The 13,009-nt window shown below is 48.6% G+C and overlaps 1 protein-coding gene across 2 annotated transcripts in view; it reads right to left on the bottom strand.

Annotated features, from left to right (window-relative positions):
• Positions 1-12,642, bottom strand: part of CLDN34 (claudin 34) — a 23,878-nt gene extending 11,236 nt beyond the window's left edge. The window contains exon 1 of one of the 2 annotated variants that reach the window (XM_054720299.1): positions 12,426-12,642. The gene's annotated coding sequence lies outside the window, so the exon portion shown is untranslated. Of the gene's footprint in view, positions 1-6,501; positions 6,553-12,425 lie in introns of those variants that run through there. The other variant, XM_054720303.1, reaches the window with a different exon arrangement.
• Positions 12,643-13,009: the final 367 nt, after the last annotated feature.

The following is a 13,009-nucleotide window of genomic DNA, read 5'->3' as shown; positions in this document are numbered from 1 at the left end:
GGAAGAAGGAAGGAAGGAAGGAAGGAAGGAAGGAAGGAAGGAAGGAAGGAAGGAAGGAAGGATACATGGCAGGCAGGAAAAAAGAATGCAAGAAAGAAAGGAAAGAGAGAAGGTAGGTAGGAAGGAAGGAAAGAAAGGAAGAAAGGAAGAAAGAAAAGAAGGATGCAAGGAATGAAGGATTGATGGATTGAAGGATTGATGGATTGAAGGAAGGAAGGAAGGAAGGAAGGAAGGAAGGAAGGAAGGAAGGAAGGAAGGGAGGGAATGGATGGAAGGAATGAAGGAAGGAAGGAAATGGATGGAAGGAAGACAGAAAGCAATGGTGGAAGAAAGGAAGGAAGGAAGGATGAAAGAAAGGCTAAATGGCAGGAAGGCAGGAAGAAAGGAAGGAAAGCAGAAACAAAGCAAGAAAAAAGGTAAAAGAGAAGGTAGGAAGAAAGGAATGATGGAAGGAAAGAAGAAAAAGAAGAATGGAAGAACAAAGGAATGATGAACGGAAAGGGAAGAAATGTAGGAAGGAAGGAAGGAAGGAAGAAAAAAGAAAGAAAGAAAGAAAGAAAGAAAGAAAGAGAGAGAAAGAAAGAAAGAAAGAAAGAAAGAGAGAAAGAAAGAAAGAAAGAAAGGGAGAGAGAAAGAAAGAAAGAAAGAAAGAAAGAAAGAAAGAAAGATAGAAAGAAGGAAGGATGGATGGAAGGATGAAGGAAGGAGGAAAGGAGGGAGTGATGGATGGGAGGAAGTAAGGAAGGAATAGCGTAAGGAAGGATGGATTGAAGGAAGGAAGGAATGATGGATGAAGGAATGGATGAATGGAAAGAAGGAAGGAATGATGGATGGATGGAAGAAAGAAAGGAAGGAAGAAGAAAGAAAGGAAAGAAAAAGGAGAGAAAAATGGAAGGATGGAAGGAAGGTTGGATAGATAGCAGGAAGGATGGATGGAAGAAGGATGAAAGGAAGGCAGGCAGTATGAAAGGAAGAAAGGAGGAAAGGGTGGATGCATAGATGTCAGGAAGGAAGGAAGAAAAGAAGAAACAATGCAAGAAAGAAAGAAAAAATAAGGTAGGAAGGAAGGAAAGCAGAAAGAAATGAAGAAAGGGAGAAAGGAAGAAAGAAAAGATGTATGCAAGGAAGGAAGGATTGATGGATGGAAGGAAGGATGAATGGATAGAAGGAATGAAGGATGGAAGGAAGGCAGAAAGGAACGGTAGAAGAAAGGAAGGAAGGAAAGATGAAAGGAAGGAAGGAAGGTAAGATAAATAGATGCCAGGAAGGAATGAAGCAAGAAAGAAAGGAAGGAGAGAAGGTAGGAAAGAAGGAAAGAAGGAAAAATGAAGGTGGGAAGAAATGGAGAAAGGAAGGAAAAATGGATGCAAGGAAGGAAGGAAGGAAGGTTGAAAGGAAGGAAGAATGAATGGAGGAATGAAGGAAGGATGGAAGGAATGATGGAAGATAGGAAGGAAGGAAAAATAAAGGAAGGATGGCAGGAAGGAAGGAGCAATGGATGGGAGGAAGGAAGGATGGATGGAAGGAAGGAAGGAATAAAGAAAGGAATAAAGAAAGGAAGGAGTAATGGATGGGAGGAAGGAAGGATGGATGGAAGGAAGGAATGGAGGCTGGAAGGAAGAAAGGAACAAAGAAAGGATGGAAGAACAAAGGAATGATGGATGGAAAGAAGGAAGGAACATAGCAAGAAAAAAAGGAAGGAGAGAAGAAAGGAAGGAAGGAAGGAAGGAAGGAAAGTAGGAAGAAATAGAGAAAGGAAGGAAGAAAGGAAAAAAGGATGCAAGGAAGGAAGGATGGATGGAAGGAAGGAAGGAAGCAAGCAAGGAAGGAAGAAAGGAAGGGTGGAAAGAAGAAGAATGAATGGAGGAATGAAGGAAAAAATGAATGATGAAAGGAAGGAAAGATGGCAGGAAGGAAGGAGTAATGGATGGGAGGAAGGAAGGTTGGATAGATGGCAGGAAGGAAGGGTGGGTGCATGGATGGCAGGCAGGAAGGAAGAAACAATGCAAGAAAGAAAGGAAAGAGAGAAGGTAGGAAGGAAGGAAAGAAATAAAGAAAGGAAGAAAGGAATGAAGGAATGATGGAAGGAAGGAAGGATGGAAGGAAGGAAGGAAGGAAGGAAGGAAGGAACAAAGCAAGAAAGAAAGATAAAAGAGAAGGTAGGAAGGGAGTAATGATGGAAGGAAGAAAAAAAGAAGGATGGAAAAACAAAGGTATCAAGGATGGAAAGAAGGAAGGAAGGAATGTAGCAAGAAAAAAAGGAAGGAGAGAAGGGAGGGAAGGATGGAGAATGAAGAAAGAAAGAAAGAAAGAAAGAAAGAAAGAAAGAAAGAAAGAAAGAAAGAAAGAAAGAAAAAGAAAAAGGAAGGAAGGAAGGAAGGAAGGATAGAAGGAAGAAAGAAAAAAGGAAGAATGGAAGAATAAATGAATGATGGATGGAAAGAAGGAAAAAACGTAGCAAGGAAGGAAGGGAGAGAGGATGGAAGGATGGAGGAAGGAAGAAAGGAAGGAGTGATGTATGGGAGGAAGTAAGGAAGGAATAATGTAAGGAAGGATGATGGAAGGAAGGAAGGAATGATGGATGAAATGATCGACGAATGGAAAGAAGGAAGGAATGATGGATGGATGAAAGGAAGAAAGTAAAGATGGAAGGAAGGAAAGAAGGAAGGAAGGGAGAAAGAGAGAAAGAAAGAAAGAGAGAAAGAAAGAAAGAAAGGGAGGATGGAAGGAAGGAAAAAAGGAGAGAAAGATGGAAGGATGGAAGGTTGGATAGATGGCAAGAAGGAAGAATGGAAGAAGGATGAAAGGAAGGCAGGAAGGAAGGAAGAAAGAAGGAAGGAAGGATGCATAGATGGCAGGCAGAAAGGAAGAAACAATGCAAGAAAGAAAGGAAAGAGAGAAGGTAGGAGGAAAGAAAGAAAGGAAGAAAGGAAGAAAGAAAAGAAGGATGAAAGGAATGAAGGATTGATGGAAGGAAGGAAGGAAGGAAGGAAGGAAGGAAGGAAGGAAGGAAGGAAGGAAGGAAGGAGGGAGGGAGGAAGGAAGGAAGGAAGGAAGGAACGAAGGAAGGAAGGAAGGAAGGAAGGAAGGAAGGAAGGAAAAAAGAAGGAAGGAAGGATGGATGAAAAGAAGAAAGGAATGATGGATGGAAGAATAAAAAGGAAGAAAGGAAGGAGTGATAAACAGGAGGAAGAAAAAAAAGGAAGGAAGGAAGGATGGATGGAAGGAAGGAAGAGAGGATGGAAGGAAGAAAGGACAGGAGAAAGGAATGAATGGATGAAAGGATGGATGGATGGATGGATGGATGGAAGGAAGAAAGGAAGGAAGGAAGGAAGAAAAGAAAGAAGAAAGAAAGAAAGAAAGAATGGAAGGAAGGAAAAAAGGAAGGATGGAAGGATGGAAGGAAGGTTGGATAGATGGCAAGAAGGAAGAATGGAAGAAAGATGAAAGGAAGGCAGGAAGGAAGGAAAGAAGACAGGAAGGAAGGAAGGAAGGAAGGAAGGAAGGAAGGAAGGAAGGAAGGAAGGAAGGAAGGGTGGATGCATAGATGGCAGGCAGGAAGGAAGAAACAATGCAAGAAAGAAAGGAAAGAGAGAAGGTAGGAGGAAAGAAAGAAATGAAGAAAGGAAGAAAGAAAAGAAGGAAGGAAGGAGGAAGGAAAGAAGGAAGGAAAGCAGAAACAAAGCAAGAAAGAAAGGTAAAAGAGAAGGTAGGAAGAAAGGAATGATGGAAGGAAAGAAGAAAAAAGAAGGATGTAAGAACAAAGGAATGATGAATGGAAAGAAGGAAGGAAGGAAGGAAGGAAAGGAAGGAAGGAAGGAAGGAAGGAAGGAAGAGGAAGGAAGAAAGAAAGAAAGAGAGAGAGAGAGAAAGAAAGAAAGAAAGAAAGAAAGAAAGAAAGAAAGAAAGAAAGAAAGCAAGCAAGCAAGCATGGAAGGAAGGTAGAAAGAAAGGAAGGATGGATGGATGAAGGAAGGAGGAAAGAAGGGAGTGATGGGTGGGAGGAAGTAAGGAAGGATGGATGGAAGGAAGGAAGGAATGATGGATGAATGAATGGACGACTGGAAAGAAGGAAGGAAGGATGGATGGATGGATGTAAGGAAGGAAGGATGGAAGGAAGGAAGGAAGGAAGGAAGGAAAGAAAGGAAGGAAGAAAGAAGAAAGAAAGAAAGAAAGAAAGAAAGAAAGAAAGAGGATGGAAGGAAGGAAAAAAGGAGAGAAAGATGGAAGGATGGAAGGAAGCTTGAATAGATAGCAGGAAGGATGGATGGAAGAAGGATGAAAGGAAGGTAGGCAGTATGAAAGGAATAAAGGAGGAAAGGGTGGATGCAGAGATGGCAGGAAAGAAGGAAGAAAAGAAGAAACAAAAAGAAAGAAAGAAAAGATAAGGTAGGAAGGAAGGAAAGCAGAAAGAAATGAAGAAAGGAAGAAAGGGAGAAAGGAAGAAAGAAAAGATGTATGCAAGGAAGGAAGGATTGATGGATGGAAGGAAGAATGGATGGAAGAAATGAAGGATGGAAGGAAGACAGAAAGGAATAGTGGAAGGAAGGAAGGAAGGAAGGAAGGAAGGAAGGAAGGAAGGAAGGAAGGAAGGAAAGATAAATAGATGCCAGGAAGGAATGAAGCAAGAGAGAAAGGAAGGAGAGAAGGTAGGAAGGAAGGAAAGAAGGAAGAAATGAAGGTGGGAAGAAATGGAGAAAGGAAGTAAAAATGGATGCTAGGAAGGAAGGATGGATAGATGGAAGGAAGAAAGGAAGGGTGAAAGGAAAGAAGAATGAATGGAGGAATGAAGGAAGGATGGCAGGAATGATGGAAGGAAGATAGGAAGGAAGGAAAAATGAAGGAAGGATGGTAGGAAGGAAGGAGTAATGGATGGGAGGAAGGAAGGATGGATGGAAGGAAGGAACGAATAAAGGATAGAAGAACAAAGGAATGATGGATGGAAAGAAGGAAGGAAGGAAGGAACATAACAAAAAATAAAGGAAGGAGAGAAGGAAGGAAAGAAGGAAGAAGTGAAAGTAGGAAGAAATAGAGAAAGGAAGGAAAAAAGGATGCAAAGAAGGAAGGATGGATGGAAGGAGGAAGGAAGCAAGGAAGAAAGAAAGGAAGGGTGGAAGGAAGGAAGAATGAATGGAGGAATGAAGGAAAAAAGAAATGAATGATGAAAGGAAGGGAAAAATGAAGGAAGGATGGCAGGAAGGAAGGAGTAATTGATGGGAGGAAGGAAGGTTGGGTAGATGGCAGGAAGACAGGATGGAAGAAAGAAGAAAGGAAGGCAGGAAGTATGAAAGTCAGGAAGCATGGATAGATGGCAGGAAAAAGGGAGGAATAAACAAAACAAGCAAGAAAGAAAGGATAGAAGGAAGGAAAGAAGAAAGGGAGGAAAGAAGGAAGGAAGGAAGGAAGGAAGGAAGGAAGGAAGGAAGGAAGGAAGGAAGGAAGGAAGAAAGAATATAAGGAAGGATGGATGAAAGGAAGAAAGGAATGATGGATGGAAGAAAAAGGAAAAAAGGAAGGAGTGATAAACAGGAGGAAGCAAAAAAGGAAGAAAGGATGGAAGGAAGGAAGAGAGGATGGAAGGAAGAAAGGATAGGAGAAAGGAATGAATGGATGAAAGGATGGATGGATGGATGGATGGAAGGAAGGATGGAAAGAAGAAAGAAAAGGAAAGAAAGAGGAGAGAGAAAGAAAGAAAGAAAGAAAGAAAGAAAGAGAGAGAGAGAGAAAGAAAGAAAGAAAGAAAGAAAGAAAGAAAGAAAGAAAGAAAGAAAGAAAGAAAGAAAGAAAAGGTGGGTGGAAGGAATGATGGATGGAAGGAATAGAGGAAGAAAGAAAGGATGGATGGATGAATTGATGGATGGAAGGAAGGTTGGAAGGAAGGAAGGAAGGAAGGAAGGAAGGAAGGAAGGAAGGAAGGAAGAATTGATGGTTGGATGGATGGATGGAAGTAAGGAAGGAGAAAGAAAGAAAGAAGAAAGAAAGAAAGAAAGAAAGAAAGAAAGAAAGAAAGAAAGAAAGAAAGAAAGAAAGAAAAGGAAGGAAGGAAGGAAGGAAGGAAGGAAGGAAGGAAGAAAGGAAGGAAGGAAGGAAGGAAGGAAGGAAGGAAGAAAGAAAGAAAGAAAGAAAGAAAGAAAGAAAGAAAGAAAGAAAGAAAGAAAGAAAGAAGAAAGAAAAAGAAAAGAAAAAAGAAAAGAATGGAAGGGTGGAAAAAAGGAAGGGTGGAAGAGGGGAAGGAATGATGGATGGAAGGAAGAAAGAACAAAAGGAAGGAAGGAAGGACAGAAGGAAGGAGAGAATGCGGGAAAGACGGAAGGAAGGAAGGAAGGAAGGGAGGAAGGAAGGCAGGCAGGAAGGTGGCCTGGGTTCATCTCTCCTGTAACGCCACCAATGACAGTTAACCTGTTCACAGAGCAAATAAAAAGGTTAAATTAATTGACACCCCCCCCCCCCAACAAATCTCAGGGCTTTCTTAACCAGGGGGAAATAAAGCGCAATGGTTACCAAGCAATACAGAAAGGCAGGAGGAGGTCTCAGAGGACAAATGGTAGCCACTGCCAAGCTGTAACAGAGATAATGAAACCAAACATTCTCCTGTTTCCATGGCTCCCAGGGCTGGTCTGCAGGCCTGTGACAATAGTCTCCTTCTTAAAGGGCCAGAGTCACAGAGCAGGTCTTCAAGAGCTGAAATATTGCCCTGGCTTGTTTGGTTCAGTGGATAGAGTGTTGGCCTGGGGAAGGAAGGGTCCCAGTTTCTATTCTGGTCAAGGGCACATGCCTAGGTTGTGAGCTGGATCCCCAGTATGGGGCATGCAGGAGGCAGCCGATCCATGACTCTCTGTCACCATTGATGTTTTTTCTCTCCCTCTGCCTTCCTCTCTGAAATCTATAACAATATATATTTTTAAAAAGAGGTGAAGGCCTTCTCCAATGGAAATGTCCTTTTTGAGGTCTTAGAGCAGATAGGCCCCGTGATTCATCAGAGTCTTAAGTAGAAAGCCTGGAGGAAGGGCCACGGTGAGGGGAGAAAGTGTGTCGTGATGGGAGCCAGGGCCAGGCCACCGGGCGGCCTCCCTGAACGGGCCTTGGCCCAGGACGGTGGGGGGAAGCCTGACCTGGGTCCTCTGGGGGCCTCTGTTCTGTTCCACTTGCAGAGCTCCCTTCCCCTCCCCCCCCTCCTCTACCTTACATATGGCCTTCACCCGACTCTGCTCCCACTTGCACACTTACTGTCTCCATGGGACACATGACCCGGGGATGGAGGGGGGCAGGGAGGAGAAGAAAGGGCCAAAGGGGATGGCAAACAGGGAGAACAAGGAAGAGAAAGGGCACAGCGACTCCTGAGCCAGGAAACACTCAGCTCACGGGGCGGGCGCCCTGCCCCTGCCCTGCACCTGCTGGTTCCAGGAGCGCACACTGTGACCCAGGCGCTGCCTCTGCTCGGCCTCCCTCCGCGAGTGCTGTCACTGGGACCCCTCCCTGCCTGGCGCCCCCAAAAAGGGCCCGGCACTGCCCCACGCTGGCCCCGAGCCCAAAGGCCACCGGGCAGCCTCTGGCTCCTGGGCCCCGAGGGAGGATTCCCAGGGGGAGGAGGAGAGAAATGCCACCGCCCTCGCTGTGCTGAGACCGACTACAGGTGTTTACCTAGGAACCATTTCCCAGCCATTCCTGGAGCTGCATGGAGAATGGGTAAGACTCCGCCCAAGCCCAGCCCTGAACATACCATGGGACACAGAGGCTCCTTTCAAACCCGTGGGAAGGGAGCCAGGGTCTCTCACTCAGTGCAGAGGCTGTGACTTCCTCCCAGTTCTAAGGACAGTGTGCAAATCACGGCAGGCAGCGAAGGGATATTTCCTAAAGAATGCTTCTACCACTTCACACTGAAGTGAGCGGCGCTCTATTGGAGAGGGAATTGTCATATTCCAGAATGGAGACACTTGTCCCCCATGCTCTGCTGGCGAAGGGTCCTTGGGCAAGATTTACTGAAAGCCTTAAAGTACACAGACTTTCACCCTGGCACCGTAGTTAAGTGGTTAGAGCGTCTTCCCAACAGGCCCAGGTTGCAGAGCTCAATCCCTGGTCAGGGCACATACAAGAATCAACCAATGAATGCACCAGTCAGTGGAACCCCAAATCGATGTTTCTCTCTCTCCCTCCCTCTCTGTCTCTAAAGTCAATCAAAATATGCACCAACTTTCAAACCGACAGTTCCACTTCTGGACATTTGTTGAAAGACACAATTAAGATTGGCTACAGCCCAGTTGGCGTGGCTCAGTGGTTGAGTGTCGACCTGTGAACCAGGAGGTCAGGGTTCGATTCCTGGTCAGGGCACATGCCCAGGCTGTGGGCTTGATCCCCACTGTGGGGCATGCAGGAGGCAGCCAATCCATGATTCTCTCATCACTGATGTTTCTGTCTCTTCATCTCCCTTCCCCTCTGAAATCAATAAAAATATATCGTTTTGCATGCTCCCAAGATTCAGCAATCCCACTTCTGTATTTATACCCTGAAGAAGAGGAAGCAGGGGCGCAAGCAGATAGTTGCACCCCATGTTCATAGCATCGTTATTCACAACAGCAAGAGGTTGAAACGTCGCGGGTGAGTGCACAGCCGGCATGTGGGCCGCCCATACCATGGAATGTCAGCCTGGAAGACATTGTACCGCATGAAAAGAGCCAGCAACACAAAGACAATCAGGTATCATTTCACCTCTATGTGGTCCCTAGAGCAGCCACACTCAATGACAGAGAGCAACCGTGGGTGCCAGGAGCTGGGGAGCAGAGGGGGCGTAGTGTTCAATGTGACAGAGTTTCCATTTGGGGAGGCGAAAAAGTTCTGTAGATGATGGTGTGATGGTAGCATGCTGGGAACCAATCCCAGCATGTAATAATTACAAGAGTTCTGTCAAAAGGTTGATGGGACTTGGTGGGCTCAACAAGGGTGAGCCACATATGTAGTTTACCTGTTGTTATCGGCTAAACGGCACTTCCCCCAAACCTGAATAGGATTGTTACCTGCCAGACAGCTCAGGGCATTTTATTGCCTCCAGTTGGCCAAACACCTGAACAGCTGTAGGCTACTCCCCAATCTGACAATATCCTTTGAAATCTTACCCTTTGAAGTGTATTATCTCCCTTGCCTTAGGATAAATCATGTTTTTTAAAAAAAGCAGGGTCCTTAGTGAAGGAGGAGAGTCTTTAGCTCCTTCAGCTGAAGATCCTCTGACCCCCAATGTCTTTCAAAATTATCTTTCGTCTCCGGACTCTTTAATCATCTACGTGCAGCCCCATCCTCCAGATTGCTGAACGCTTTGTAAGGCGGGGAAAAGAACCCCGGCATTATGACGCCTGGACGAGGGACACCAATAGTAGCACAACATTGTGAAGGTCCCTATTGACACCGCACTGTATGCTTTAAAAAGGTGACTGTTCGGTCTGATCACATCATTGGATTGATCCCCCCGCCCCACGATCTGCCCTTTAGGCCACTTCACAACAGGCCTTCCCTTCCCCTTATACCACATCCCACTTGTAGGACCACATTTCACTTGTAGGACCACATCCCACTGGTAAGACCACATCCCACTGGTAAGACCCCCTCCCACTGGTAGGACCACATCCCACTGGTAAGACCACATCCCACTGGTAAGACCCCCTCCCACTGGTAAGACCCCCTCCCACTGGTAAGACCCCCTCCCACTGGTAAGGCCACATCCCACTGGTAAGACCCCCTCCCACTTGTAAGACCACATCCCACTGGTAAGACCCCCTCCCACTGGTAAGACCCCCTCCCACTGGTAAGACCCCCTCCCACTTGTAAGACCCCCTCCCACTGGTAAGACCCCCTCCCACTGGTAAGACCCCCTCCCACTTGTAAGACCACATCCCACTGGTAAGACCCCCTCCCACTGGTAAGGCCACATCCCACTGGTAAGACCACATCCCACTGGTAAGACCACATCCCACTGGTAAGACCCCCTCCCACTTGTAAGGCCACATCCCACTGGTAAGACCACATCCCACTGGTAAGACCCCCTCCCACTGGTAAGACCCCCTCCCACTGGTAAGGCCACATCCCACTGGTAAGACCCCCTCCCACTTGTAAGACCACATCCCACTGGTAAGACCACATCCCACTGGTAAGACCCCCTCCCACTGGTAAGACCCCCTCCCACTTGTAAGACCACATCCCACTGGTAAGACCCCCTCCCACTGGTAAGACCCCCTCCCACTGGTAAGACCCCCTCCCACTTGTAAGACCACATCCCACTGGTAAGACCCCCTCCCACTGGTAAGGCCACATCCCACTGGTAAGACCACATCCCACTGGTAAGACCCCCTCCCACTGGTAAGGCCACATCCCACTGGTAAGACCACATCCCACTGGTAAGACCCCCTCCCACTGGTAAGGCCACATCCCACTGGTAAGACCCCCTCCCACTGGTAAGACCACATCCCACTGGTAAGACCCCCTCCCACTTGTAAGACCACATCCCACTGGTAAGACCCCCTCCCACTGGTAAGACCCCCTCCCACTGGTAAGACCCCCTCCCACTTGTAAGACCACATCCCACTGGTAAGACCCCCTCCCACTGGTAAGACCCCCTCCCACTGGTAAGACCCCCTCCCACTTGTAAGACCACATCCCACTGGTAAGACCCCCTCCCACTGGTAAGGCCACATCCCACTGGTAAGACCACATCCCACTGGTAAGACCACATCCCACTGGTAAGACCCCCTCCCACTGGTAAGGCCACATCCCACTGGTAAGACCACATCCCACTGGTAAGACCACATCCCACTGGTAAGACCCCCTCCCACTGGTAAGACCCCCTCCCACTGGTAAGACCCCCTCCCACTGGTAAGACCACATCCCACTTGTAAGACCACATCCCACTGGTAAGACCCCCTCCCACTGGTAAGACCCCCTCCCACTGGTAAGACCCCCTCCCACTTGTAAGACCACATCCCACTGGTAAGACCACATCCCACTGGTAAGACCACATCCCACTGGTAAGACCCCCTCCCACTTGTAAGGCCACATCCCACTGGTAAGACCACATCCCACTGGTAAGACCCCCTCCCACTGGTAAGGCCACATCCCACTGGTAAGACCACCTCCCACTGGTAAGACCACATCCCACTGGTAAGACCCCCTCCCACTTGTAAGACCACATCCCACTGGTAAGACCCCCTCCCACTGGTAAGACCCCCTCCCACTGGTAAGACCCCCTCCCACTTGTAAGACCACATCCCACTGGTAAGACCCCCTCCCACTGGTAAGACCCCCTCCCACTGGTAAGGCCACATCCCACTGGTAAGACCCCCTCCCACTGGTAGGACCACATCCCACTGGTAAGACCACATCCCACTGGTAAGACCACATCCCACTGGTAAGACCCCCTCCCACTGGTAAGGCCACATCCCACTGGTAAGACCACATCCCACTGGTAAGACCCCCTCCCACTGGTAAGACCCCCTCCCACTGGTAAGGCCACATCCCACTGGTAAGACCCCCTCCCACTGGTAAGACCACATCCCACTGGTAAGGCCACATCCCACTGGTAAGACCCCCTCCCACTGGTAAGACCACATCCCACTGGTAAGACCACATCCCACTGGTAAGACCCCCTCCCACTGGTAAGGCCACATCCCACTGGTAAGACCCCCTCCCACTGGTAAGACCACATCCCACTGGTAAGACCCCCTCCCACTGGTAAGGCCACATCCCACTGGTAAGACCCCCTCCCACTGGTAAGGCCACATCCCACTGGTAAGACCCCCTCCCACTGGTAAGACCACATCCCACTGGTAAGACCACATCCCACTGGTAAGACCACATCCCACTGGTAAGACCCCCTCCCACTGGTAAGGCCACATCCCACTGGTAAGACCACATCCCACTTGTACATCCCACTGGTAAGACCACATCCCACTTGTAAGACCCCCTCCCACTGGTAAGACCACATCCCACTGGTAAGACCCCCTCCCACTGGTAAGGCCACATCCCACTGGTAAGACCACATCCCACTTGTACATCCCACTGGTAAGACCACATCCCACTGGTAAGACCACCTCCCACTGGTAAGACCACATCCCACTGGTAAGACCCCCTCCCACTGGTAAGGCCACATCCCACTGGTAAGACCACATCCCACTGGTAAGACCTTTATCTTTCTTCTCTGGACCTGCCCAGGATCCGGACCCTTTAAAGCCTAGAGGCCTTTAACCCTCTGACTGCCCATCACTAGGGCTGGTGCCATTTGGGCTCAGCCCATCTGGTCTCCAGGTGACCCAATACATTCATGATCCCTCACCCCTATCGGCCTGTGTGTTCCTCGCACGGCGACCCTGACGGGGACGTGATAAGTGTTTTGTTATACCCACTTTACCACCAGAAATAAAACAAACAGGCTGGGCCCCACTGACCAGGGATGTGTCTCCGAGGGAGTGAGTGTCTGGGAAGGGCGACTAGCAGGTCAGGCAGCGCTGCCGACGCACACGTGGCTCCTCTGGGCGTCCTCTGGCCGCCTCCTGGCTATGCGGGACCAGCCACACCGTGGGACCCGGCCACACGGGCCTCAGCCACACGCGGGCCTGGCACGCGACTCCAAGCCCTCTCCTCAGCTTCCAGTCCACGGCCACATTCCACCCCCCATTGTCCTGAGCGGCAGGGTTCTGTCGCTGGGTGCGGAACACCCGGCAGCATCCATTCCTCACCGACCAGCAGGCTTTCTCTGTTCCTCATCAGGCGCCCTCTCTGCCCACTTCCCGGGCGGGCTGCGCTCAGTGCGGACCATGGAGTCCTCATGGTCTGCTTGAAGGCAGTGGTTGTCCTAACCACTCCCTCTCCCGTCCCCCAACCCCCCAGAAATGGTCTCTCCCACACCACTCAGAGGAAATGCCATGCAAACAGCAATGACGCTGGCCAGCGTGGCTCAGTGCATACAGTGTCAGCCTGAGGACCGAAGGGTCCTGGGTTCGATTCCGGTCAAGGGCACGTACCTTGGTTG

The sequence above is a fragment of the Eptesicus fuscus genome, chromosome 1 (assembly GCF_027574615.1).
Source record: "Eptesicus fuscus isolate TK198812 chromosome 1, DD_ASM_mEF_20220401, whole genome shotgun sequence".
Classification (NCBI taxonomy): Eukaryota; Metazoa; Chordata; class Mammalia; order Chiroptera; family Vespertilionidae; genus Eptesicus; species Eptesicus fuscus.
Note: the sequence above shows the minus strand (reverse complement) of the source record. Positions and strands in the feature narration are given on the sequence as shown.